This window comes from Cherax quadricarinatus, chromosome 6 (genome assembly GCF_038502225.1).
Source record: "Cherax quadricarinatus isolate ZL_2023a chromosome 6, ASM3850222v1, whole genome shotgun sequence".
In the NCBI taxonomy this organism is placed as follows: Eukaryota; Metazoa; Arthropoda; class Malacostraca; order Decapoda; family Parastacidae; genus Cherax; species Cherax quadricarinatus.
This window is the reverse complement of record NC_091297.1, coordinates 73,095,263-73,119,420: the sequence shown is the minus strand read 5'-3', so window position 1 is coordinate 73,119,420 and position 24,158 is coordinate 73,095,263. Positions and strand designations below refer to the sequence as shown.

The following is a 24,158-nucleotide window of genomic DNA, read 5'->3' as shown; positions in this document are numbered from 1 at the left end:
AGACGATATTTACAACGAAATATTGGACCAGACGAGGTAAATTATAGCTTAGATTATAGTTGAATTATCAGAGTATAATTGCATAAAATTTACATTACTTGTAATTCTGTTTTAAGGGAGTAGTAAGATGTATAAGGGAGAAGGGATACTAGCAAAAAATAATAGACAAATTTTCAGTCTAAATAATATCCTAGATGATGGTAATTATAGCTTAAATTATTGGTGAATTACCCTAATATAGCTTGATATAATTCTGATAACCTATAGTTTTATATTAAGGCAGAAATAAGATGTTAAGTGCAATTTTATCTTATTGGTAAATGCTCGCTAGGTCGTAACAAGAGGCAGAAAAAAAAAAAAAAACGAAAATCAGGGCATTATACGTAAATTATCTATAATCTTCAATTATACATTGTATTATAGGTTAACAAACTTGAGGTAACATATTATGTTAGGTTAAGAAAAGTTTTTCTACGAGGGGGAAAAATGGCCTAGTTGGTCACTTTTAATTTACTTAAAATGGGTGGCTATTAAATGATCTTTATTACATATCATAAATAACAGTTGGTCATTATACATTTATTAAAGTAAATGGCTGTTGCCCATTAAATGGTATAATTTTCGTATAATTCGAGTGAAGGTAGAAGTGTTTCTTCTATTATTTTGGTCACTGTATATTGGTGGTAGACTGTTTCGAAAAATGAAAATGCATTGAAGGGATGTGTGATGGGTGTGGACGAGCGCTGGAGGCACCGACGCTCGTCACCAAGGATATCCCCAGCAGCTGGGAGAGAGGATCAACCTTATAATAGCCGTTAACTGCTGGCACTGTATGACCATCATATCCTGCTGTTGACTACAAGGTGAAGCCTACAGTGGGGTTGTAGGGAAGGTTCCAGGTGGGATTATATATGAGAAAAGATCCAGAGGGAACTGTATATGGTGAGAGGATCCAGGGGGGAGTGTATATGGTGAGGGCGGATCCAGGGAACAGTGTACATGGTGAAGAAGGTTCCTAGGGGGACGGTATATGGTGAGAGGATCCAGCGAGGAAGGATAGTGTAGGTGATGAGTTCAGTGAGGGGATAGTGTAGGTGGGGAGTTCAGTGAGGGGGGGGTAGTGTAGGTTGAGAGTCGAGTGAGGTTGGGTAGTGTAGGTTGAGAGTCGAGTGAGGTTGGGTAGTGTAGGTTGAGAGTCGAGTGAGGTTGGGTAGTGTAGGTTGAGAGTCGAGTGAGGTTGGGTAGTGTAGGTTGAGAGTCGAGTGAGGTTGGGTAGTGTAGGTTGAGTCAAGTGTGGTTGGGTAGTGTAGGTTGAGAGTCGAGTGAGGTTGGGTAGTGTAGGTTGAGAGTCGAGTGAGGTTGGGTAGTGTAGGTTGAGAGTCGAGTGAGGTTGGGTAGTGTAGGTTGAGAGTCGAGTGAGGTTGGGTAGTGTAGGTTGAGAGTCGAGTGAGGTTGGGTAGTGTAGGTTGAGAGTCGAGTGAGGTTGGGTAGTGTAGGTTGAGAGTCGAGTGAGGTTGGGTAGTGTAGGTTGAGAGTCGAGTGAGGTTGGGTAGTGTAGGTTGAGAGTCGAGTGAGGTTGGGTAGTGTAGGTTGAGAGTCGAGTGAGGTTGGGTAGTGTAGGTTGAGAGTCGAGTGAGGTTGGGTAGTGTAGGTTGAGAGTCGAGTGAGGTTGGGTAGTGTAGGTTGAGAGTCGAGTGAGGTTGGGTAGTGTAGGTTGAGAGTCGAGTGAGGTTGGGTAGTGTAGGTTGAGAGTCGAGTGAGGTTGGGTAGTGTAGGTTGAGAGTCGAGTGAGGTTGGGTAGTGTAGGTTGAGAGTCGAGTGAGGTTGGGTAGTGTAGGTTGAGAGTCGAGTGAGGTTGGGTAGTGTAGGTTGAGAGTCGAGTGAGGTTGGGTAGTGTAGGTTGAGAGTCGAGTGAGGTTGGGTAGTGTAGGTTGAGAGTCGAGTGAGGTTGGGTAGTGTAGGTTGAGAGTCGAGTGAGGTTGGGTAGTGTAGGTTGAGAGTCGAGTGAGGTTGGGTAGTGTAGGTTGAGAGTCGAGTGAGGTTGGGTAGTGTAGGTTGAGAGTCGAGTGAGGTTGGGTAGTGTAGGTTGAGAGTCGAGTGAGGTTGGGTAGTGTAGGTTGAGAGTCGAGTGAGGTTGGGTAGTGTAGGTTGAGAGTCGAGTGAGGTTGGGTAGTGTAGGTTGAGAGTCGAGTGAGGTTGGGTAGTGTAGGTTGAGAGTCGAGTGAGGTTGGGTAGTGTAGGTTGAGAGTCGAGTGAGGTTGGGTAGTGTAGGTTGAGAGTCGAGTGAGGTTGGGTAGTGTAGGTTGAGAGTCGAGTGAGGTTGGGTAGTGTAGGTTGAGAGTCGAGTGAGGTTGGGTAGTGTAGGTTGAGAGTCGAGTGAGGTTGGGTAGTGTAGGTTGAGAGTCGAGTGAGGTTGGGTAGTGTAGGTTGAGAGTCGAGTGAGGTTGGGTAGTGTAGGTGGAGAGTCGAGTGAGGCGGGGCGTTAGCGCAGGTGGAGAGTCGAGTGAGGCGGGGCGTTGGCGCAGGTGGAGAGTCGAGTGAGGCGGGGCGTTGGCGCAGGTGGAGAGTCGAGTGAGGCGGGGCGTTGGCGCAGGTGGAGAGTCGAGTGAGGCGGGGCGTTGGCGCAGGTGGAGAGTCGAGTGAGGCGGGGCGTTGGCGCAGGTGGAGAGTCGAGTGAGGCGGGGCGTTGGCGCAGGTGGAGAGTCGAGTGAGGCGGGGCGTTGGCGCAGGTGGAGAGTCGAGTGAGGCGGGGCGTTGGCGCAGGTGGAGAGTCGAGTGAGGCGGGGCGTTTGCGCAGGTGGAGAGTCGAGTGAGGCGGGGCGTTAGCGCAGGTGGAGAGTCGGGTGAGGCGGGGCGTTAGCGCAGGTGGAGAGTCGGGTGAGGCGGGGCGTTAGCGCAGGTGGAGAGTCGGGTGAGGCGGGGCGTTAGCGCAGGTGGAGAGTCGGGTGAGGCGGGGCGTTAGCGCAGGTGGAGAGTCGGGTGAGGCGGGGCGTTAGCGCAGGTGGAGAGTCGGGTGAGGCGGGGCGTTAGCGCAGGTGGAGAGTCGGGTGAGGCGGGGCGTTAGCGCAGGTGGAGAGTCGGGTGAGGCGGGGCGTTAGCGCAGGTGGAGAGTCGGGTGAGGCGGGGCGTTAGCGCAGGTGGAGAGTCGGGTGAGGCGGGGCGTTAGCGCAGGTGGAGAGTCGGGTGAGGCGGGGCGTGCGCGCAGGTGGAGAGTCGGGTGAGGCGGGGCGTTAGCGCAGGTGGAGAGTCGGGTGAGGCGGGGCGTTAGCGCAGGTGGAGAGTCGGGTGAGGCGGGGCGTTAGCGCAGGTGGAGAGTCGGGTGAGGCGGGGCGTTAGCGCAGGTGGAGAGTCGGGTGAGGCGGGGCGTTAGCGCAGGTGGAGAGTCGGGTGAGGCGGGGCGTTAGCGCAGGTGGAGAGTCGGGTGAGGCGGGGCGTTAGCGCAGGTGGAGAGTCGGGTGAGGCGGGGCGTTAGCGCAGGTGGAGAGTCGGGTGAGGCGGGGCGTTAGCGCAGGTGGAGAGTCGGGTGAGGCGGGGCGTTAGCGCAGGTGGAGAGTCGGGTGAGGCGGGGCGTTAGCGCAGGTGGAGAGTCGGGTGAGGCGGGGCGTTAGCGCAGGTGGAGAGTCGGGTGAGGCGGGGCGTTAGCGCAGGTGGAGAGTCGGGTGAGGCGGGGCGTTAGCGCAGGTGGAGAGTCGGGTGAGGCGGGGCGTTAGCGCAGGTGGAGAGTCGGGTGAGGCGGGGCGTTAGCGCAGGTGGAGAGTCGGGTGAGGCGGGGCGTTAGCGCAGGTGGAGAGTCGGGTGAGGCGGGGCGTTAGCGCAGGTGGAGAGTCGGGTGAGGCGGGGCGTTAGCGCAGGTGGAGAGTCGGGTGAGGCGGGGCGTTAGCGCAGGTGGAGAGGCGGGTGAGGCGGGGCGTTAGCGCAGGTGGAGAGTCGGGTGAGGCGGGGCGTTAGCGCAGGTGGAGAGTCGGGTGAGGCGGGGCGTTAGCGCAGGTGGAGAGTCGGGTGAGGCGGGGCGTTAGCGCAGGTGGAGAGTCGGGTGAGGCGGGGCGTTAGCGCAGGTGGAGAGTCGGGTGAGGCGGGGCGTTAGCGCAGGTGGAGAGTCGGGTGAGGCGGGGCGTTAGCGCAGGTGGAGAGTCGGGTGAGGCGGGGCGTTAGCGCAGGTGGCGAGTCGGGTGAGGGGGGTGTAGTGCAGGTGGCGAGTCGGGTGAGGGGGGGTTGTGGAGAAATTTTCTCCAGGAGGGGGGTATCAGCCCCCTTCAGCCTCTTTCAGCCCTATCATCCCTGAGGGGCCCAGCCCTCTTAGAAGGGGCAAGCATCTTGTTTACTGCTACAGTGAGTAATTGATCACAGATGCAGTACCAGTATACGACCTGTGGTCAAGCGACTGCCGCTCCTTGCCGTCCAGTGTTGCAGTGTGTATTTTAATAAGAGACAGTACATCTCTTACCTTAGCAGGACAATTACGGAAAATCCTGCTCCCACTTTATTACCATAGTAAAGATAGTGGACATTGTTGTCTATGCTTAAGACAGTAAGATTTAAACATTCTGCTTTGCCTCATGGAGGAAGTGGCAAGGAAGCAAAAGTACTAGGTCAGCTTTTCTTTTGTGCTGGGGGCAGTGATGGCGTGGGGCGTTGTGGCCTCTTCATATTACTTTAGACTCTACTGAGAGTGACACTTGTACACTATGTTCCACAAGATTTGTCTTTTTTGTTCACAATCATATCACTAAAGAAGCTGATCACACTTCTCTTAAGTGTTTATTGTGTTTTATGAGACACTTTGTTCACACTAACGCACAGATCGTTCTTTGTTGGTTATCCTGGCGTCAGTGTCACTCTCAGTAGAGTTAAAAGTAATCTGAAGACGCCACAATGCCCCACACCATCACTGCCCCCAGCACAAAAGAAAAGCTGACCTAGTACTTTTGCTTCCTTGCCACTTCCTCCATGAGGCAAAGCATAATGTTTAAATCTTACTGTCTTAAGCATAGACAACAATGTCCATTATCTTTACTATGGTAATAAAGTGGGAGCAGGATTTTCCTTAATTGTCCTGCTAAGGTAAGAGATGTACTGTCTCTTATTAAAATACACTCTGCAACACTGGACTGCAAGGAGCAGCGGTCGCTTGACCACAGGTTGTATACTGGTACTGCATCTGGGATCAATTACTCACTGCAGCAGTAAACAAGACGCTTGCCCCTTCTGAGAGGGCTGGGCCCCTCAGGGCTGATAGGGCTGAAGGGGGCTGATACCCCCTTCCTGGAGAAAATTTCTCCACAGGGGCAGTGTAGGTGGTGAGTCCAGTAGGGGGTGATAGTGGTGGTGGGGGAGGAGTCCAGTGGGGGGTAACGTAGGTGGTGAGTGAGGAATCCGAGGGGGGTTAGTGTAGGTGGTAGGGGAGGATTCCAGTGGGAACCTATCGTGGAGTCTCCTTGGGGGAAGTAGGAGGTCCTGGAGTTTGGAGCTCACGAAACTGGGCTCTGCTTTTCTTGGATGAAACCTAATCACTGTCGGTTTTACCTGTGCTGTTTTTCATCAGACTTCAAAAGACCTCTGAAAATTTTTCTTGCAGTGTTGCTCTCGATTTGCATTGTAAAATTAAAACAAATGGTTTGTTGTCTGCGGTTTGAAGTCTCCCTGGTTTGAGTGATAGGTGAAGTATTTCTGATTATTTTGATATGAAAAATAGTAAATTGTCAAGGGAACGCCTTCCACCTGAACAAAAAAATATTGGAAAAATAAATATGTAAATAAATAAGCGACCTTGGGAATAATAAGAATATTGTTGTTGGTTCTGGTATGGTGTTTGGGCAGGACTATGTAAGGCCCAGGGTGGTTCTCTGATGTTTAAGTAAAGGTGTAGGTTATCCTGGGCGGATGGTATTAATCCGATGTTGTGGAACCTCCCGTACTACTTGGTTGAAGCACCATAAGTAGGATGAAAAAGACGAGTAGTAGTCTGACTGTTACTTGGTCCTATAGACAAGTATCTTGTTCCCTTATCTGGCGTCTAACCTGGATGACCAGGCTAGCAGCAGAGCTGATAACAAAGGAAATATACTGGTTACCAAAAGTTAAGTGAGTAACATTTAAGAAAGACCAAAGGTGGTATAAATGTCCAACTCGTTACTGGTAACCAGGTTAAGGTTAACACTACCATGAGTAGAAATTAAAGTATATCAGACACCAGGAACTGGAGTTAGGCCTCAGCCCGCTGGATGGAAGTGCGTGCAGTAACTCGCTAATGGTTAATAGACGTCTGCACAAACCTAACGGCCAATTATGGCTTTTCCCTCTCATAAATTTTCCAGGGTTGTGTGAATGATGGCCGAAGTTTTCTATTAGTTTTTTCACTATTAGTGCCAAACTGTTAAAAAAAAAAAAAAAAAAAAAAAAAAAAAGCCTTACCTGCATAGTGGGGAAAATTTATGGAATCAATATTTGCCGAGGGAATTCGTAGCCATCTTGAGCCGCATAAATTGGTTAATGAATCTCACCACGGTTTTACAACTTACTAACTTTTTACACCAAGATATATGAGGAGGTAGATCATGGTAATGAATATGATATTGTATATGGACTTCAGTAAGGCTTTTCATAGTTCCACATCAGTCTGTTTAGGAAAGTTGAGGCACACTGAATAGAATTTTTTCCAGGGTAGAAGCATTTTTGACAGTTACCAGTTTACATCAATGGGGAGAAATCAGAGTGGGAGTGCATCACGAGTGGTGTTCCACAAGGGTCAGTGTTGGGCTCTCTGTTGTTCACAATTTATGTAAACCAACATAGACGAAGGAATAAAAAGCGACATTAACAAGTTTGCTGATGACTCCAGAATAAGCCGCCTAATTTATTCTAACGAGGACAGAGCATTCTAGGAAGACTTGCATAGACTGATGCAGTGGTCGGAGAACTGGCAGATGCAGTTTAATATGGAGAAATGCAAAGTTCTGAACACTGGACAAGAAAATAGCCATGCCACATATAAACTAAAAAATGTAGCTCTTAATATTATTGACTGCAAAAAAGGATCTGGAAGTTTTGGTTAGCAGTAATCTAAAACCAAGAGAATAGTGCACAAGAGTTTGCACTAAAGCAAACAATGATTGACTTCATATGAAGGAGCATAAATAATAGGAATACTCAGGTTATTCAACTCTACATATCTTTGGTTAGACTCGTTTAGAAATTGCTGCACAGTTCTGGTCACTGTATTACAGAATGGACATAAAATGTACTGAAAAAACTTAAAAAGGAGGATGACAAAGTTGATCCCACGTATCAGAAATTTTAAGTACAATCATAGACTGAGGGCCCTGAATCTGCACTCTAGAAAGGCATAGAATTGGGGGGGATATGACTGAGGTGTTTAAATGGAAAACGAATAAATAAAATGAATATAAATACCATACTAGAAATAACTTCCCACGAGAGGACTCGCAGCAGTGGTTTTACGATGGAAAAATTCAGATTCAGAAAGGATATAGGAAAGCACTACTTTGATAACAAAGTTGTTGATGAGTGGAACAAACTGCCGAGTACCGTTATAGAAGCTAAGACGTTGTGTAGTTTTAAAAACATATTGGATAAATACATTAGTGGGTGGGTGTGACTTGGGCCTGACTAGACTTGGACCTGCCTAGCATGAGCCAGTAGGCCTGCCGCATGTTCTTATGTTCTTCTGTATTGTAGGGTTGTCTGATGGTCACTGACGAAGTGCTGGAGGCGGTGACGCATCATAAGACTACATCCGCAGCAGCAGAGATGGAGGATCAACCTTACAGCTACGGTGAACTGCTGTCTCTGCTACAACCAGCACATTCTGCCTTTGTTGACTACCAGGGGTCAGGTAGGTGTGCAGGGTGGGATTGTAGGTGATCATGGAGTCATCCAGGGGGGAGTGTAGGTGGTCAGGGAGGGGTCCAGGGTGGGAGTGTAGGTGATCAGGGAGGGGTCCAGGGAGGAGTGTCGATGGTCAGGGAGGGGTCCAGGGGGAGAGTGTACGTGGTCAGGGAGAGGTCCAGGGGGGGAGAGTGTAGGTGGTCAGCGAGGGGTCCAGGGGGGAGAGTGTAGGTGGTCAGGGAGGGGTACAGGGGGAAGAGTGTAGGTGGTCAGGGAGGGGTCCAGGGTGGAGAGTGTTAATGAAAAGGGAGGGGTCCTGGGGGGAGAGCCGATGGTCAGGGAGGGGTCCAGGGGGGAGAGCGAAGGTGGTCAGAGAGGGGTCCAGGGTGGGAATGTAGGTGGTCAGGAAGGGGTCCAGTGGGGGAGTGTAGATGGTAAAAGAGATTCAGAGGGGAGAGTGTAGGTGGTCAGGGAGGGGTACCGGGAGGGAGTGTAGGTGGTCAGGGGGGAGTGTGTAGGTGGTCAGGGAGAGGTACAGGGGGGAGAGTGTAGGTGGTCAGGAAGGGGTCCAGTGAGGGAGTGTAGGTGGTCAGGAAAGGGTCCAGGGGGGAGTGTAGGTGGTCAGGTAGGGGTCCAGGGGCGAGTGTAGGTAGTCCGGGGGTAGTGTAGGTGGTCAGGGAGAGGTCCAGGAGGGAGTGTAGGTGGTCAGGGAGGTGTCCAGGGGGGGGAGAGTGTAGGTGGTCGGGTAGAGGTCCAAGGGGGAGAGTGTAGGTGGTCAGGGAGGGGTCCAGGGGGGGAGAGTGTAGGTGGTCGGGTAGAGGTCCAGGGGGGAGAGTGTAGGTGGTTAGGGTGAGGTCCTGGGGGGAGAGTGTTGGTGGTTAGGGTGAGGTCCTGGGGAGGAGTGTAGGTGGTCAGGGAGGGGTCCAGGGGAGAGAGTAGGTGGTCAGGGAGGGGTCCAGGGGAGAGAGCGATGGTGGTCAGAGGGGTCCAGGGTGGAAATGTAGGTGGTCAGGAAGGGGTCCAGTGGGGGAGTGTAGATGGTAAAAGAGGTCCAGAGGGGAGAGTGTAGGTGGTCAGGGAGGGGTACCAGGGGGGAGTGTAGGTGGTCAGGGAGGGGTTCCATGGGAGGAGTGTAGGTGGTCAGGGAGGGGTTCCAGGGGGGGAGTGTAGGTGGTCAGGGGGGAGTGTGTAGGTGGTCAGGGAGAGGTCCAGGGGGGGGAGTGTAGGTGGTCAGGGAGGGGTCCAGGGGGGGAGTGTAGGTGGTCAGGAAAGGGTCCAGGGGGGAGTGAAGGTGGTCAGGTAGGGGTCCAGGGGGGAGTGTAGGTGGTCAGGTAGGGGTCCAGGGGCGAGTGTAGGTAGTCCAGGGGTAGTGTAGGTGGTCAGGGAGAGGTCCAGGAGGGAGTGTAGGTGATCAGGGAGGGGTCCAAGGGGGAGAGTAGGTGGTCAGGGAGGTGTCCAGAGGGGAGAGTGTCGGTGGTCAGGGAGGGGTCCAGGGGGGGAGAGTGTAGGTGGTCGGGTAGAGGTCCAGGGGGGAGAGTGTAGGTGGTTAGGGTGAGGTCCTCGGAGGAGAGTGTAGGTGGTCAGGGAGGGGTCCAGGGGAGAGTGTAAGTGGTAAGGGAGGAGTCCAGGGGAGAGTGTAGGTGGTCAGGGAGGGGTCCAGGGGAGAGCGTAGGTGGTCAGGGAGGGGTCCAGGGGAGAGTGTAGGTGGTCAGGGAGGGGTCCAGTGGAGTGTAGGTGGTCAGGGAGGGGTCCAGAGGGGAGAGTGTAGGTGGTCAGGGAGGGGTCCAGTGGAGTTTAGGTGGTAAGGGAGGGGTCCAGGGGAGAGTAGGTGGTAAGGGAGGGGTCCAGGGGAGAGTGTAGGTGGTCAGGGAGGGGTCCAGAGGGGAGTGTAGGTGGTCAGGGAGGGGTCTAGGGGGGAGAGTGTAGGTGGACAGGGAGGGGCCAAGAGGGGAGTGTAGGTGGTCAGGGAGGGGTCCAGGGAGAGAGAGATTAGGTGGTCAGGGATGGGTCTAGGGGGGAGAGTGTAGGTGGTCAGGGAGGGGCCAAGAGGAGTGTAGGTGGTCAGGGAGGGGTCCAGAAGGGAGTGTAGGTAGTCAGCAAGGGGTCCAGGGAGAAGTGTAGGTAGTCAGGGAGGGGTCCAGGGGAGAGGGTAGGTGGTCAGTGAGGGGTCCAGGGGGGAGAGTGTAGGTGGTAAGGAAGGGGTCCAGAGGGGAGAGTGTAGGTGGTCAGGGAGGGTTCCAGGGGGGAGAGTGTAGGTGGTAAGGAAGGGGTCCAGGGGGGAGAGTGTAGGTGGTCATGGAGGAGTCCAGGGGAGAGTGTAGGTGGTAAGGGAGGGGTCCAGGAGAGTGTAGGTGGTCAGGGAGGGGTCCAGGGAGGGGGAGAGTAGGTGGTCAGGGAGGGGTGTAGGAGGGAGAGTGTAGGTGGACAGGGAGGGGTCTAGGGGGGAGAGTGTAGGTGGACTGGGAGGGGTCTACGGGGGGAGTGTAGGTGGTCAGGGAGGGGGAGAGTAGGTGGTCAGGGAGGGGTCTAGGGGGGAGAGTGTAGGTGGTCAGGGAGGGGTCGAGGGGGGAGAGTGTAGGTGGTCAGGGAGGGGTCAAGAGGGGAGTGTAGGTGGTCAGGGAGGGGTCCACGGGGGAGTGTAGGTAGTCAGGGAGGGGTCCAGGGAGGAGTGTAGGTAGTCAGGGAGGGGTCCAGGGGAGAGTGTAGGTGGTCAGGGAGGGGTCCAGGGGAGAGTGTAGGTGGTCAGGGAGGGGTCCAGGAGGGAGAGTGTAGGTGGTCAGGGAGGGGTCCAGGAGGGAGAGTGTAGGTGGTCAGGGAGGGGTCCAGGGGAGAGTGCAGGTGGTCAGGGAGGGGTCCAGGTGGGGAGAGAGTAGGTAGTCAGGGAGGGGTACAGTGGCAGAAAGTAGGTGGTCAGGGAGTTGTCCAGGGGGGAGAGTGTAGGTGGTAAGGAAGAGGTCCAGAGGGGAGAGTGTAGGTGGTCACGGAGGGGTCCAGTGGAGAGTGTAGGTAGTAAGGGAGGGGTCCAAGGGGGAGAGTGTAGGTGGTCATGGAGGGGTCCAGGGGAGAGTGTAGGTGGTCATGGAGGGGTCCAGGGGAGAGTGTAGGTGGTCAGGAAGGGGTCCAGGGGAGAGTGTAGGTGGTAAGGGAAGGGGTCCAGAGGGGTGAGTGTAGGTGGTCAGGGAGGGGTCCAGGGAGGGGAAGAGTAGGTGGTCAGGGAGGGGTCTAGGGGGGAGAGTGTAGGTGGACAGGGAGGGGTCTAGGGGGGAGAGTGTAGGTGGTCAGGGAGGGGTCTAGGGGGGAGAGTGTAGGTGGTCAGGGAGGGGTCTAGGGGGGAGAGTGTAGGTGGTCAGGGAGGGGTCTAGGGGGGAGAGTGTAGGTGGACAGGGAGGGGTCTAGGGGGAGAGTGTAGGTGGTAAGGGAGGGGTCCAGAGGGGAGAGTGTAGGTGGTCAGGGAGGGGGAGAGTAGGTGGTCAGGGAGGGGTCTAGGGGGGAGAGTGTAGGTGGACAGGGAGGGGTCTAGGGGGAGAGTTTAGGTGGTCAGGAAGGGGTCCAGTGGGGGAGTGTAGGTGGTCAGGAAGGGGTCCAGGGAGGGAGTGTAGGTGGTCAGGTAGGGGTCCAGGGGCGAGTGTAGGTGGTCAGGGAGGGGTCCAGGAGGGAGTGTAGGTGGTCAGGGAGGGGTCCAGGGGGGGGAGAGTGTAGGTGGTGAGGGTGCGGTCCTGGGGAGGAGTGTAGGTGGTCAGGGAGGGGTCCAGGGGAGAGTGTAGTTGGTCAGGGAGGGGTCCAGGGGGGAGAGCGAAGGTGGTCAGAAGGGTCCAGGGTGGGAATTTAGGTGGTCAGGAAGGGGTCCAGTGGGGGAGTGTAGATGGTAAGAGGTCCAGAGGGAAGAGTGTAGGTGGTCAGGGAGGGGTACCAGGGGGGGAGTGTAGGTGGTCTGGGAGGGGTTCCAGGGGAGGAGTGTAGGTGGTCAGGGAGGGGTTCCAGGGGGGGAGTGTAGGTGGTCAGGGGGGAGTGTGTAGGTGGTCAGGGAGAGGTCCAGGGGAGAGTGTAGGTGGTCAGGGAGGGGTCCAGTGGAGAGTGTAGGTGATCAGGGAGAGGTCCAGGAGGGAGTGTAGGTGATCAGGGAGGGGTCCAAGGGGGAGAGAAGGTGGTCAGGGAGGTGTCCAGAGGGGAGAGTGTAGGTGGTCAGGGAGGGGTCCAGGGGGGAGAGTGTAGGTGGTCGGGTGGAGGTCCAGGGGGGGAGAGTGTAGGTGGTCGGGTAGAGGTCCAGGGGGGAGAGTGTAGGTGGTTAGGGTGAGGTCCTGGGAGGAGAGTGTAGGTGGTCAGGGAGGGGTCCAGGGGAGAGTGTAGGTGGTAAGGGAGGGGTCCAGGGGAGAGTGTAGGTGGTAAGGGAGGGGTCCAGGGGGGAGAGTGTAGGTGGTCATGGAGGGGTCCAGGGGAGAGTGTAGGTGGTAAGGGAAGGGTCCAGCGAAGAGTGTAGGTAGTCAGGGAAGGGTCCAGGGGAGAGTGTAGGTGGTCTGGAAGGGGGCCAGGGGAGTGTGTAGGTGGTCAGGGAGGGGGAGAGTAGGTGGTCAGGGAGGGGTCTAGGGGGGAGAGTGTAGGTGGACAGGGAGGGGTCTAGGGGGGAGAGTGTAGGTGGACAGGGAGGGGTCTAGGGGGGAGTGTGTACGTGGTCAGGGAGGGGTCTAGGGGGGAGAGTGTACGTGGTCAGTGAGGGGTCTAGGGGGGAGAGTAGGTGCTCAGGAAGGGGTCTAGGGGGAGAGTGTAGGTGGTAAATGAGGGGTCCAGATGGGAGAGTGTAGGTGGTCTGGAAGGGGTCCAGGGGAGTGTGTAGGTGGTCAGGGAGGGGTCCAAGGAGGGGGAGAGAAGGTGGTCAGGGAGGGGTCTAGGGGGGAGAGTGTAGGTGGACAGGGAGGGGTCTAGGGGGGAGAGTTTAGGTGGTCATTAAGGGGTCTAGGGGGAGAGTTTAGGTGGTCAGGAAGGGGTCCAGGGAGGGAGTGTAGGTTGTCGGGGGTAGTGTAGGTGGTCAGGGAGAGGTCCAGGAGGGAGTGTAGGTGGTCAGGGAGAGGTCCAGGAGGGAGTGTAGGTGATCAGGGAGGGGTCCAAGGGAGAGAGTAGGTGGTCAGGGAGGTGTCCAGAGGGGAGAGTGTAGGTGGTCAGGGAGGGGTCCAGGGGGGGAGCGTGGAGGTGGTCGGGTAGAGGTCCAGGGGCGAGAGTGTAGGTGGTCAGGGAGGGGTCCAGGAGAGAGTGTAGGTGGTCAGGGAGGGGTCCAGAGGGGAGAGTGTAGGTGGTCAGGGAGGGGTCCAGGGGAGAGTGTAGGTGGTAAGGGAGGGGTCCAGAGGGGAGTGTAGGTGGTCAAGGAGGGGTCCATGGAGGGGGAGAGTAGGTGGTCAGGGAGGGGTCTAGGCTGGAGTGTAGGTGGACAGGGAGGGGTCTAGGGGGGAGAGTGTAGGTGGACTGGGAGGGGTCTAGGGGGAAGAGTGTAGGTGGACAGGGAGGGGTCCAGGGGAGAGTGTAGGTAGTCAGCAAGGGGTCCAGGGAGGAGTGTAGGTAGTCAGGGAGGGGTCCAGGGGAGAGGGTAGGTAGTCAGGGAGGGGTCCAGGAAAGAGAGTGTAGGTGGTCAGGGAGGGGTCCAGGGGGGAGTGTAGGTAGTCAGCAAGGGGTCCAGGGAGGAGTGTAGGTAGTCAGGGAGGGGTCCAGGAGGGAGAGTGTAGGTGGTCAGTGAGGGGTCCAGGAGGGAGAGTGTAGGTGGTCAGGGAGGGGTCCAGGGGGGAGAGTGTAGGTGGTAAGGGAGGGGTCCAGAGGGGAGAGTGTAGGTGGACAGGGAGGGGTCTAGGGGGGAGAGTTTAGGTGGTCAGGAAGGGGTCTAGGGGGGAGAGTTTAGGTGGTCAGGAAGGGGTCCAGTGGGGGAGTGTAGGTGGTCAGGGAGGGGTCTAGGGGGGAGAGTGTAGGTGGACAGGGAGGGGTCTAGGGGGGAGAGTGTAGGTGGACAGGGAGGGGTCTAGGGGGGAGAGGTTAGGTGGTCAGGAAGGGGTCCAGTGGGGGAGTGTAGGTGGTCAGGAAGGGGTCCAGGGAGGGAGTGTAGGTGGTCAGGAAAGGGTCCAGGGGGGAGTGTAGGTATTCCGCGGGTAGTGTAGGTGGTCAGAGAGAGGTCCAAGGGGGAGAGTAGGTGGTCAGGGAGGTGTCCAAGGGGGAGAGTAGGTGGTCAGGGAGGGGTCCAAGGGGGAGAGTAGGTGGTCAGGGAGGTGTCCAGAGGGGAGAGTGTAGGTGGTCAGGGAGGGGTCCAGGGGGGGAGAGTGTAGGTGGTCGGGTAGAGGTCCAGGGGGGAGAGTGTAGGTGGTTAGGGTGAGGTCCTGGGGAGGAGAGTGTAGGTGATCAGGGAGGGGTCCAGGGGAGTGTAGGTGGTAAGGGAGGGGTCCAGGGGAGAGTGTAGGTGGTCAGGGAGGGGTCCAGGGGAGAGTGTAGGTGGTCAGGGAGGGGTCCAGGGGAGAGGGTATGTGGTCAGTGAGGGGTCCAGGAGGGAGAGGGTAGGTGGTCAGGGAGGGGTCTCGGGGGAAGAGTGTAGGTGGACAGGGAGGGGCCAAGAGGGGAGTGTAGGTGGTCAGGGAGGGGTCCAGGGGGGAGTGTAGGTAGTCAGCAAGGGGTGCAGGGAGGAGTGTAGGTAGTCAGGGAGGGGTCCAGGGGAGAGGGTAGGTGGTAAGGAAGGGGTCCAGAGGGGAGAGTGTAGGTGGTCAGGGATGGGTCAAGGGAGGAGAGCGTAGGTGGTCAGGGAGTGGTCCAGAGGGGAGAGTGTAGGTTGTCAGGGAGGGGTGCAGGGGGGAGAGTGTAGGTGGTCAGGGAGTGGTCCAGAGGGGAGAGTGTAGGTGGTCAGGGAGGGGTCCAGGGGGGAGAGTGTAGGTGGTCATGGAGGGGTCCAGGGGAGAGTGTAGGTGGTAAGGGAGGGGTCCAGCAAAGTGTAGGTGGTCAGGGAGGGGTCCAGGAGAGAGTGTAGGTGGTCAGGGAGGGGTCCAGAGGGGAGAGTGTAGGTGGTCAGGGAGGGGTCCAGGGGAGAGTGTAGGTGGTCAGGGAGGGGTCCAGGGGAGAGTGTAGGTGGTCAGGGAGGGGTCCAGAGGGGAGAGTGTAGGTGGTCAGGGAGGGGGAGAGTAGGTGGACAGGGAGGGGTCTAGGGGGGGAGTGTAGGTGGACTGGTAGGGGTCTAGTGGGGAGTGTAGGTGGTCAGGGAGAGGTCCAAGAGGGAGAGTGTAGGTGGTCAGGGAGGGGTCAAGGGGGGAGAGTGTAGGTGGTCAGGGAGGGGTCCAGGGGGGAGAGCGAAGGTGGTCAGAGAGGGGTCCAGGGTGGGAATGTAGGTGGTAAGAAAGGGGTCCAGTGGGGGAGTGTAGATGGTAAAAGAGATTCAGAGGGGAGTGTAGGTGGTCAGGGAGGGGTATCGGGGGGCGTGTTGGTGGTCAGGGAGGGGTTCCAGGGGGGAGTGTAGGTGGTCAGGGAGAGGTCCAGGGGGGGGAGTGTAGGTGGTCAGGGAGGGGTCCAGGGGAGAGTTTAGGTGGTCATGAAGGGGTCCAGTGGGGGAGTGTAGGTGGTTAGGAAGGGGTCCAGGGGGGAGTGTAGGTGGTCAGGAAAGGGTCCAGGGAGGAGTGTAGGTGGTCAGGTAGGGGTCCAGGGGCGAGTGTAGGTAGTCCGGGGGTAGTGTAGGTGGTCAGGGAAGGGTCCAGGGGAGAGTGTAGGTGGTCAGGGATGGGTCCAGGGGGGGGAGAGTGTAGGTGGTCGGGTAGAGGTCCAGGGGGGAGAGTGTAGGTGGTCAGGGAAGGGTCCAGGGGGGAGAGTGTAGGTGGTCAGGGACGGGTCCAGGGGAGAGTGTAGGTGGTCAGGGAGGGGTCCAGGGGGGAGAGCGAAGGTGGTCAGAGGGGTCCAGGGTGGGAATGTAGGTGGTCAGGAAGGGGTCCAGTGGGGGAGTGTAGATGGTAAAAGAGGTCTAGAGGGGAGAGTGTAGGTGGTCAGGGAGGGGTACCAGGGGGGAGTGTATGTGGTCAGGGAGGGGTTCCAGGGGGGGAGTGTAGGTGGTCAGGGGGGAGTGTGTAGGTGGTCAGGAAGTGGTCCAGGGGAGAGTGTAGGTGGTAAGGGAGGGGTCCAGAGGGGAAAGTGTAGGTGGTCAGGGAGGGGGAGAGTAGGTGGTCAGGGAGGGGCCTAGGGGGGAGAGTGTAGGTGGACAGGGAGGGGTCTAGGGGGGAGTGTAGGTGGACAGGGAGGGGTCTATGGGGGAGAGTGTAGGTGGTCAGGGAGGTATCTAGGGGGTATATTGTAGGTGGTCAGGAAGGGGTCTACAGGGAAGAGTGTAGGTGGTCAGGGAGGGTTCCAGTGAGAGGGAGTAGGTGGTCAGGGAGGGGTCTAGGGGGAAAAGTGTAGGTCAGGGAGGGGTCTAGGGGGGAGAGTGTAGGAGGTCAGGGAGGGGTCTAGGGAGGAGTGTGTAGGTGGTCAGGAAGGGGTCAAGAGGGGAGAGTAGGTGGTCAGGGAGGGGTCCAGGGGGAAGTGTAGGTAGTCAGGGAGGGGTCTAGTGGGAAGAGTGTAGGTGGTCAGGGAGGGGTCTAGGGGGAGAGTGTAGGTGGTCAGGGAGGGGTCTGGGGGGGAGAGTGTAGGTGGTCAGGAATGGGTCAAGAGGGGAGTGTAGGTGGTCAGGGAGGGATCCATGGGGGAGTGTAGGTAGTCAGGAAGGGGTCCAGGGAGGAGTGTAGGTAGTCAGGGAGGAGTGTAGGTAGTCAGGGAGGGGTCCAGAAGAGTGTAGGTGGTCAGGGAGTGGTCTAGGGGGAAGTGTAGGTTGTCAGGGAGGGGTCTAGGGGGAAGAGTGTAGGTGGTCAGGAAGGGGTCTAGGGGGGAGAGTGTAGGTGGTCAGGAAGGGGTCAAGAGGGGAGTGTAGGTGGTCAGGGAGGGGTCCGAGGGAGAGTGTAGGTGGTCAGGGAGGGGTCTAGGGGGTCAGAAAAGGGTCAGGTAGTGGTCCAAGGGGGAGAGTAGGTGGTCAGGGAGGGGTCCAGAGTGGGACTGTAGGTGGTCCAGGAGGGGGTCCATGGGGGAATGTAGGTGGTCAAGGAGGGGTCCAGGGGCGTGTGTAGGTGGTCAAGAAGGGGTCCACGGGGGAGTGTAGGTGGTCAAATAGTTGTCCAGGGGGTTGTGTAGATGGTCAGGAGGGATTCATGGGGGGAGTGTAGGTGGTTAGGGGGGTCTAGGTGGTCAGGGAGGGATCCAGGGGAACGTGTAGGTGGTCATGGAGGGGTCCAATTGGGAGTGTAGGTGGTCAGGGAGGGGTCCGAGGGGGAGAGTGTAGGTGGTCAGGGAGGGGTCCGAGGGAGAGTGTAGGTGGTCAGGGAGGGGTCCGAGGGAGAGTGTAGGTGGTCAGGGAGGGGTCTAGGGGGTCAGAAAAGGGCCTATGGGGGACTGTGTTCAAAGTCTGAGAAGCTGTGAAGTGTTTCCTATCAATGAGGAAGTGTTAATTCTCATAATATTGTGTAAAGTAAAAGGTCACAAGTGCAACTAATGTGACATTTTATTGTGGCAACTGGATTGATGAAGCTCGTGGAGAGCGAAACGTTTTTACAATAAAATGTCACATTAGTTGTACTTGTCTTTTTACTTTACATATTGTCGGTAATTCTACCAACTTTAATCAAATTATTGTGCCTAATATCTCATTTGATCTACCATAGCTATGTATGTACATGAAGAACCACTTAAATATAGTGTTCACTTCTATCCAAGGTTTCTGGTATCCATGATACTTCTTGGAAGATATTACCCAGTGATACCAGGACACTGCTGTATAGGTGTTGGAGGGTATCACCCTAGAATACCACGGCACTACCGTATACATCTTGTAAGGTATCACCCTGGGCTAGCAGAACACTACTTGTCGAACTTTCACAGCTCTTGTCTCTATAAATTAGTGTCCAGGATACTAAGGATGAACTGTTGGTTGCAAGGCAGGGGCCAAGAACTAGAGCCCACCACCCAGAAGTGCTCATTTGTGGTGTGGCTAGATTTTTTTTTTAGATGCAATAAGTATTGGATGTAATGGACTTTAGAATTAATGGTGGAATTTGGTCTGATTGTACTTTTAATCTGCTTTATTTCGTGTATATTAGGTGTATACTCAGTAGCGGGTCGTAGCTAAAATTAGTGGAGGAGCTGCTTCAGAAAATTTTTAGCCATTGTTTTAATCTGGTGTTGAACGGCCTCTTTTCTTAACTGTAACTTTCTCACGGAGAGAACTGTGAAAACTTAAGCTGGTGAAGTTCACTTATTCACAGAACTTATTTCTTGGGGATGCAAAGAGGCCATGATTAAATCATTTAAATTTTCTATAAAAGAACTGAAGAAACTTATTAAATAAAATAGCTGGAAGCATGATAATCATCTAATTCAAGAATATGGTGCATGTTTTTTTTTAAGCATAACACACATCGCTGAGTAAAAAAAAAAAAAAAAAAAAAAAAATGGTACCCTACAGAAGCACAACAGGGTCGGCACTGCATCACACAGTGCTCTCTACCTAGCGTGCAGTGCCTTATCTCGGACATGATGCGCACAACAGCCAAACACTGAGTTGCTGGAACTGTGAAGTGCACAGTTCCATGCAAGGATTTTTTGTAATTTTTTCATGTACTAGGGGATGGCTACTGACATTAACCTTAAGGATTGTATAATGTACAAGAATAAAGAAAGAATTAAAGAAAAAGCTTATTATATTGAATGTTATCGAAAATATAGTGAAATTAAGGGGTGCTGCAGTTCCACAGTGCTTTAACACGAGCCACCACTGTGTATGCTAGATGTATGTGTACAGGGAAAATGTAGTGTATGGTGTATAGAAATGCAACTAGTTATATGGATTATAGTCACTAAAATATCAGTATAAGAAATCTTTTTGCCATATTTCAGCATTTCTCGGATATAAGGGACACTAATGTTTGCCGCTCGTAGTGCGTTATATGGAAGGTTCACTGTGTGGAAGGTTGTATTAACGAGGTTCATTGCTGACACAGACGTGTGGAGTGAGCAGTCGTGCGTCGATGAACAGTAATGTTGGCTCGCTGGTTCTTCCCCGAGTTGTGGTCGTAGTTATGACTAAGCTGCTGCTACTAACACTAGTGCTGTTGCTGGCACCACCACGACTACTGCCGCCACCACCACCACCACTACTACTACCACCACCACTACTACTACCACCACCACTACTACCACCACCACTAGTGTTGATGTCACTACTAGTGCTGATAATGTGAGTGTTATAAAACAATTTATTGGGATCAGTACTTACCGAGATAGTGGCGTCAGGTTGACAGAGGTGAATAACTGACGGCAATGTCGGAGACTGCTGTTCTCTCCTTAATATTATTGACATTTTTATTTCGTGATATTTTCCTGTTTTATGGGCTGGAAGACCAGTATAATGTAAATATATCCACTCTTTGTATGCAAGACGATACCCGCAGTGTCATTGTATTTACAAAACTTGTTTACACAAACAAGTAAAATTGTTGTTTATTATTAATGTTGTGTAATATACAGATGGACCTGAGTTGTAATTGCGGTGCACCATGCGTTGGCTCCATCTTTTTATAATTCCATGTATATATGTAGTCACTGGACATGGTCCTAGAACTGATGCAGTCTGTGGAAGTCTTTGAAACATGGTGTTATACAATGCTGCTTTACACTCCTCATATAAAACATGATGTTATACAATGCTATTTTACATTACTCTCGTTTTTGTGGGCGTTTTGTTGTATGTACACAGACAAAACAGCTCTGAGCAAATTTCTTATAAGGAGGCAGTTGTATAAGTGATCACCATGCCTCAAACGAGAGAGTATTTGGTGATCAGTTTGTGTACTGTTTTGCATCGCTGGTGTTACCTGGTACTTGTCTGATGGCAAACAGTATTCTCTATATGGTAGTTTTTCTGGTTTTCTTCTTGTACTTATAAACATTGAACATGGAAGTGTTCACTAGATGGAAAAAGTTTAATGTACCACTCTTAACTCGTGGACAAATGTGACGTGCAGCGAACCCAATCTGCATGTCATATTTGTCCATTGAGCGCATATTGAGGGTGTAGTCCACTTACAGCCCTAGGGTTCAAAATGGGTTCATTAGTCTCAATATTTTCCCTTCCACTATCTTATTTCGTTGTTTTGAATTGATGTATCGTGACATCTCGTTCGCCATGCCACTGTAATGCCATATCACTGGCAACAAACATCTGCACCTCACTACTACGATTCCCTGCGTTGAACCTGGGCATGTTTGATTTGCACGCACTGTACCCCACACGTCTGTCAGGTTCACCTGCAAGAAATCACTGAGTAAGGGGCTTGTGTACCAGTTATCAGTATATAATGTATGCCCCTTACCAAGTTAGGGTTCCATCATTGTTCTCGCTACATCTCCCGAGATACCTTATAACTTCTTGGTATCCTCCAATGTTTTACTTTCCAATATTTCACTATCGCTACTTGAATGGGCATAAAAGGCAATAAAATCAAAAGACCATGGCACTATCGTCGCCATTACTCTCATAGGAAGCCTGGCCGTGCAAAGATATTTTCTTGGTACAGCTGGATGTAAGAGACTGACCAGCAGCAGAGGTGGAAGGTTGAGGATCGTCAGGGTTTGCAGCACTATTTTTCAGTGTTCTTAGAAATGCTTTCGATCACAAATTGTTCAGAACCATAGAAATCCTCCTCAGATCCACTTACATCCGTGTTAGAATTGTCACTTGGAAAGAGGAGATGCAGAATTCGATGGGAGTAAGGTATTTCTTACCACGAGACATGAACAGCATACCGAGATGCAGGGGTGGGGGGACCTTTTTATTTTTCTGCCAAGGTCCATTTGGATGTTTATAACATCAATCACGAGCCATACAAAATTATCAACATAAAAATTAGCCTGCTATATTTAGTTAAACGTTTAATTAACTCGCATAATGTGATGGCTGGAACTGCTTCTCTTTGGTGAGAGGGGTGATGTTAACTAGTACTGATGTTGCTATTAGGAATTGTTTTTCCAGGGTGGCGTCGAACAGTCTGGATCACAGTCAACTCTTTGCGATGTAAGTTTTGAAAAGAACTGATCACGGCATTGTTCTTTCAAACACATGCATATTTCATTGCATGTCGCCTCAAAGTGAGAAAATTCATCATTGATTATGTAACGTTTGTAGAACTCGAGTAGTGGGAGGTTGTTGAAGCTAGCCTTCAGGTCATCGCTTTGCAACTGAACGACTTCTTGTTATAAGTTATGAGGCACATTAATTAATTCCACATAGAGCGGTGTAGAAAAGATGTTCAATTCCATTTGTTTACTTTTCACGTCTCGCTTCATTGAATCTTAAATTAAATACCTCAACTAGTTTTGCACACTCGCCAAAATTAGTGTTTTTATTCTTCCAGATTAAGGAAATTCACCTTGTTATTCCTTCAAGAGTTGCACTTTCCACAGCCTTAATTTAGCTTTAAATGATTTCACTTTCGATAACAGGGAGCTGAGAAGTTGGAAGGGGCCCTGTAGTTTGATGTTCAGCGCTGAGAGGAACTTGTTAAAATCCACCCTGAACGCTGCATCACACAGCCACTTGCAATCATTGAGTTCCTGAGAGGTTTTCCCTTCATTTCCTTGAAACTGCTTGACTTCATTCCGCAGCTGGTAAAACCTCATGAGCATGTTTCCGCGACTCAAACACCGCACTTCACGGTGATAAATATCACCGTACTCAGTCAGTATCATTCACTACCTCCTTATACTGGCGTTTAAGTCCTCTTCTTTAGACATTGTTGAGACACAACGACTATGCGCAGAGACTTTCTTGGTGTATGAAACTGAGAGACGATTCAGTTCTATTTTACAAATGTAATTAACCCTTTTCGCGAGGCAACCATAGCCTGAGCTCCATCTGTAGTAATGCCACGTAACTTTTCAAAAGTAAGCTTTTTTTTTTTTTTCAATAAAACAAAACACACAACCCACACGTAGCAGAGAGGTGCTTATAACAGCGTTGCGGTCCGACTTGCGCCATTTACAAAGTCACACTAACAGAGGAGAGATAGGGGCAGTCTATAAAGGCCAGCAGACAGGGACGGGACAAGAGGTAGTAGTAGTCTTTTACTGACTCCACTATTAATACTGCTCATTAATACTGCCATACATGGCTTCCACTGAGAGCAGTTCCTCTCGCGTGTCAAACTGCCGTTATCCTACTAACGAAAACGGCCAGTTGGGCAGTATTTATGACCGTTGTCTCATCACAAGACAGAAAAATTGGATATCTGTAAAATTCTTCAGGTTTTTTTTTTTTTTTTTTTATTTTTTTTTTTTTTTTTTTAAATGTGCTAAATCTTAGACGGTTCTCAGACAAACTAGCACTGAAACAATTCTACTTTGTCTGGTGCTAACAACTCAGCAGCAGCCACCATGCACTCTTACTCTCTCCCTCAACCTGGGGCCTTAGCTTATTTATGATTAATTTGCTCAATATATAACGTTCTGTCAAAACGAGGCCTAGTGAAAACGGCTTGTAATTCCAAATTCCGCTGAAGATCATTGATTTTATTCAGACGCATTTGGCCTCCCAGTTCATTGAGTTTAGCAAGTCTTGCGCTGTAATGATGCTGCAGATGTGCATTTTTCATTACTGCTAATGCATCTCCACAAACTTGGCACACAGGTTTGTTTTTGACTAATAAAAATAATCATTTGTCCATTTCTCTTGTAAAGATCGACACTCTGGATCGACTTTTTATTGTAGTCGCCATTTTGTAGGATGTCTCAACACTTAAATTTTAATAACTATCCAGTGTTAACACTTTCGTAACGTGTACACTGCCAGCCTGCCTGGCACTGACTGTACACTGCCAGCCTGCCTGGCACTGACTGTACACTGCCAGCCTGCCTGGCACTGACTGTACACTGCCAGCCTGCCTGGCACTGACTGTACACTGCCAGCCTGCCTGGCACTGACTGTACACTGCCAGCCTGCCTGGCACTGACTGTACACTGCCAGCCTGCCTGGCACTGACTGTACACTGCCAGCCTGCCTGGCACTGACTGTACACTGCCAGCCTGCCTGGCACTGACTGTACACTGCCAGCCTGCCTGGCACTGACTGTACACTGCCAGCCTGCCTGGCACTGACTGTACACTGCCAGCCTGCCTGGCACTGACTGTACACTGCCAGCCTGCCTGGCACTGACTGTACACTGCCAGCCTGCCTGGCACTGACTGTACACTGCCAGCCTGCCTGGCACTGACTGTACACTGCCAGCCTGCCTGGCACTGACTGTACACTGCCAGCCTGCCTGGCACTGACTGTACGCTGTCAGCCTGCCTGGCACTGACTGTACACTGCCAGCCTGCCTGGCACTGACTGTACACTGCCAGCCTGCCTGGCACTGACTGTACACTGCCAGCCTGCCTGGCACTGACTGTACACTGCCAGCCTGCCTGGCACTGACTGTACACTGCCAGCCTGCCTGGCACTGACTGTACACTGCCAGCCTGACTGGCACTGACTGTACACTGCCAGCCTGACTGGCACTGACTGTACACTGCCAGCCTGACTGGCACTGACTGTACACTGCCAGCCTGCCTGGCACTGACTGTACACTGCCAGCCTGCCTGGCACTGACTGCCCTCTGAGTCTGGGTCGGTGTATTAAACCAACTGGTACATATTTAACTAAAATATAAAAAAATAGTACTTTTACTGACATCTATTGAAAAATCTATCTGTAGTTTTTGTCAGTATAAATAGTCAAAATGGCCGCTGAAGAATAGATTTGTTGCGACTTGTCTGTCGGAGAAGGAATTTTGACAATTTGTGTGAGAGTAATGATGAGAGTAAGAAATTGGAGATGTCAGTGATATTCTGCATGGGAAATGAAGACAATGGATGGGAGACTGATTCAAAATCAGAAAAAGACCGATCAGATTTTATGAAATATTTCAAAATTACTCGCATGTTAAATATCAGCATATTCTTCGAAAGTGCCCAAATTTTTCTAAAATTTATAAGAATAAAAGCTAAAAGGTATCTGCATACCTATTTGGATTTTAAGCTCCGTTTTTTTCATTATACAGTGTAAATCAGTTGCCTTTGTAGTGCGAGACCAAATGATTTCACGAGTTTTATACGGTTCACGGGACGGATGTTCCCCACCCTTGTTTTAGTGGATGTTCACAGCGTTTTAACTGTTGTTGCCGCTGCTGTTGCGCCTTGTAGTAGATTTGCTGTAAAATAAAGTAATTAATATTCCGACACCAGTTAACAATAAT

General features: G+C 52.4%; 1 long non-coding RNA gene across 1 annotated transcript; it reads left to right on the top strand.

The window, feature by feature from the left end:
* Positions 1 to 722: 722 nt before the first annotated feature.
* LOC128692981 (uncharacterized) lies at positions 723 to 21,825 on the top strand. The gene is made up of 3 exons (XR_008407656.2): positions 723 to 863; positions 7,696 to 7,852; positions 18,870 to 21,825. It is a non-coding gene; the product is annotated as an uncharacterized lncRNA (long non-coding RNA).
* The last annotated feature ends 2,333 nt before the right edge of the window (positions 21,826 to 24,158 follow it).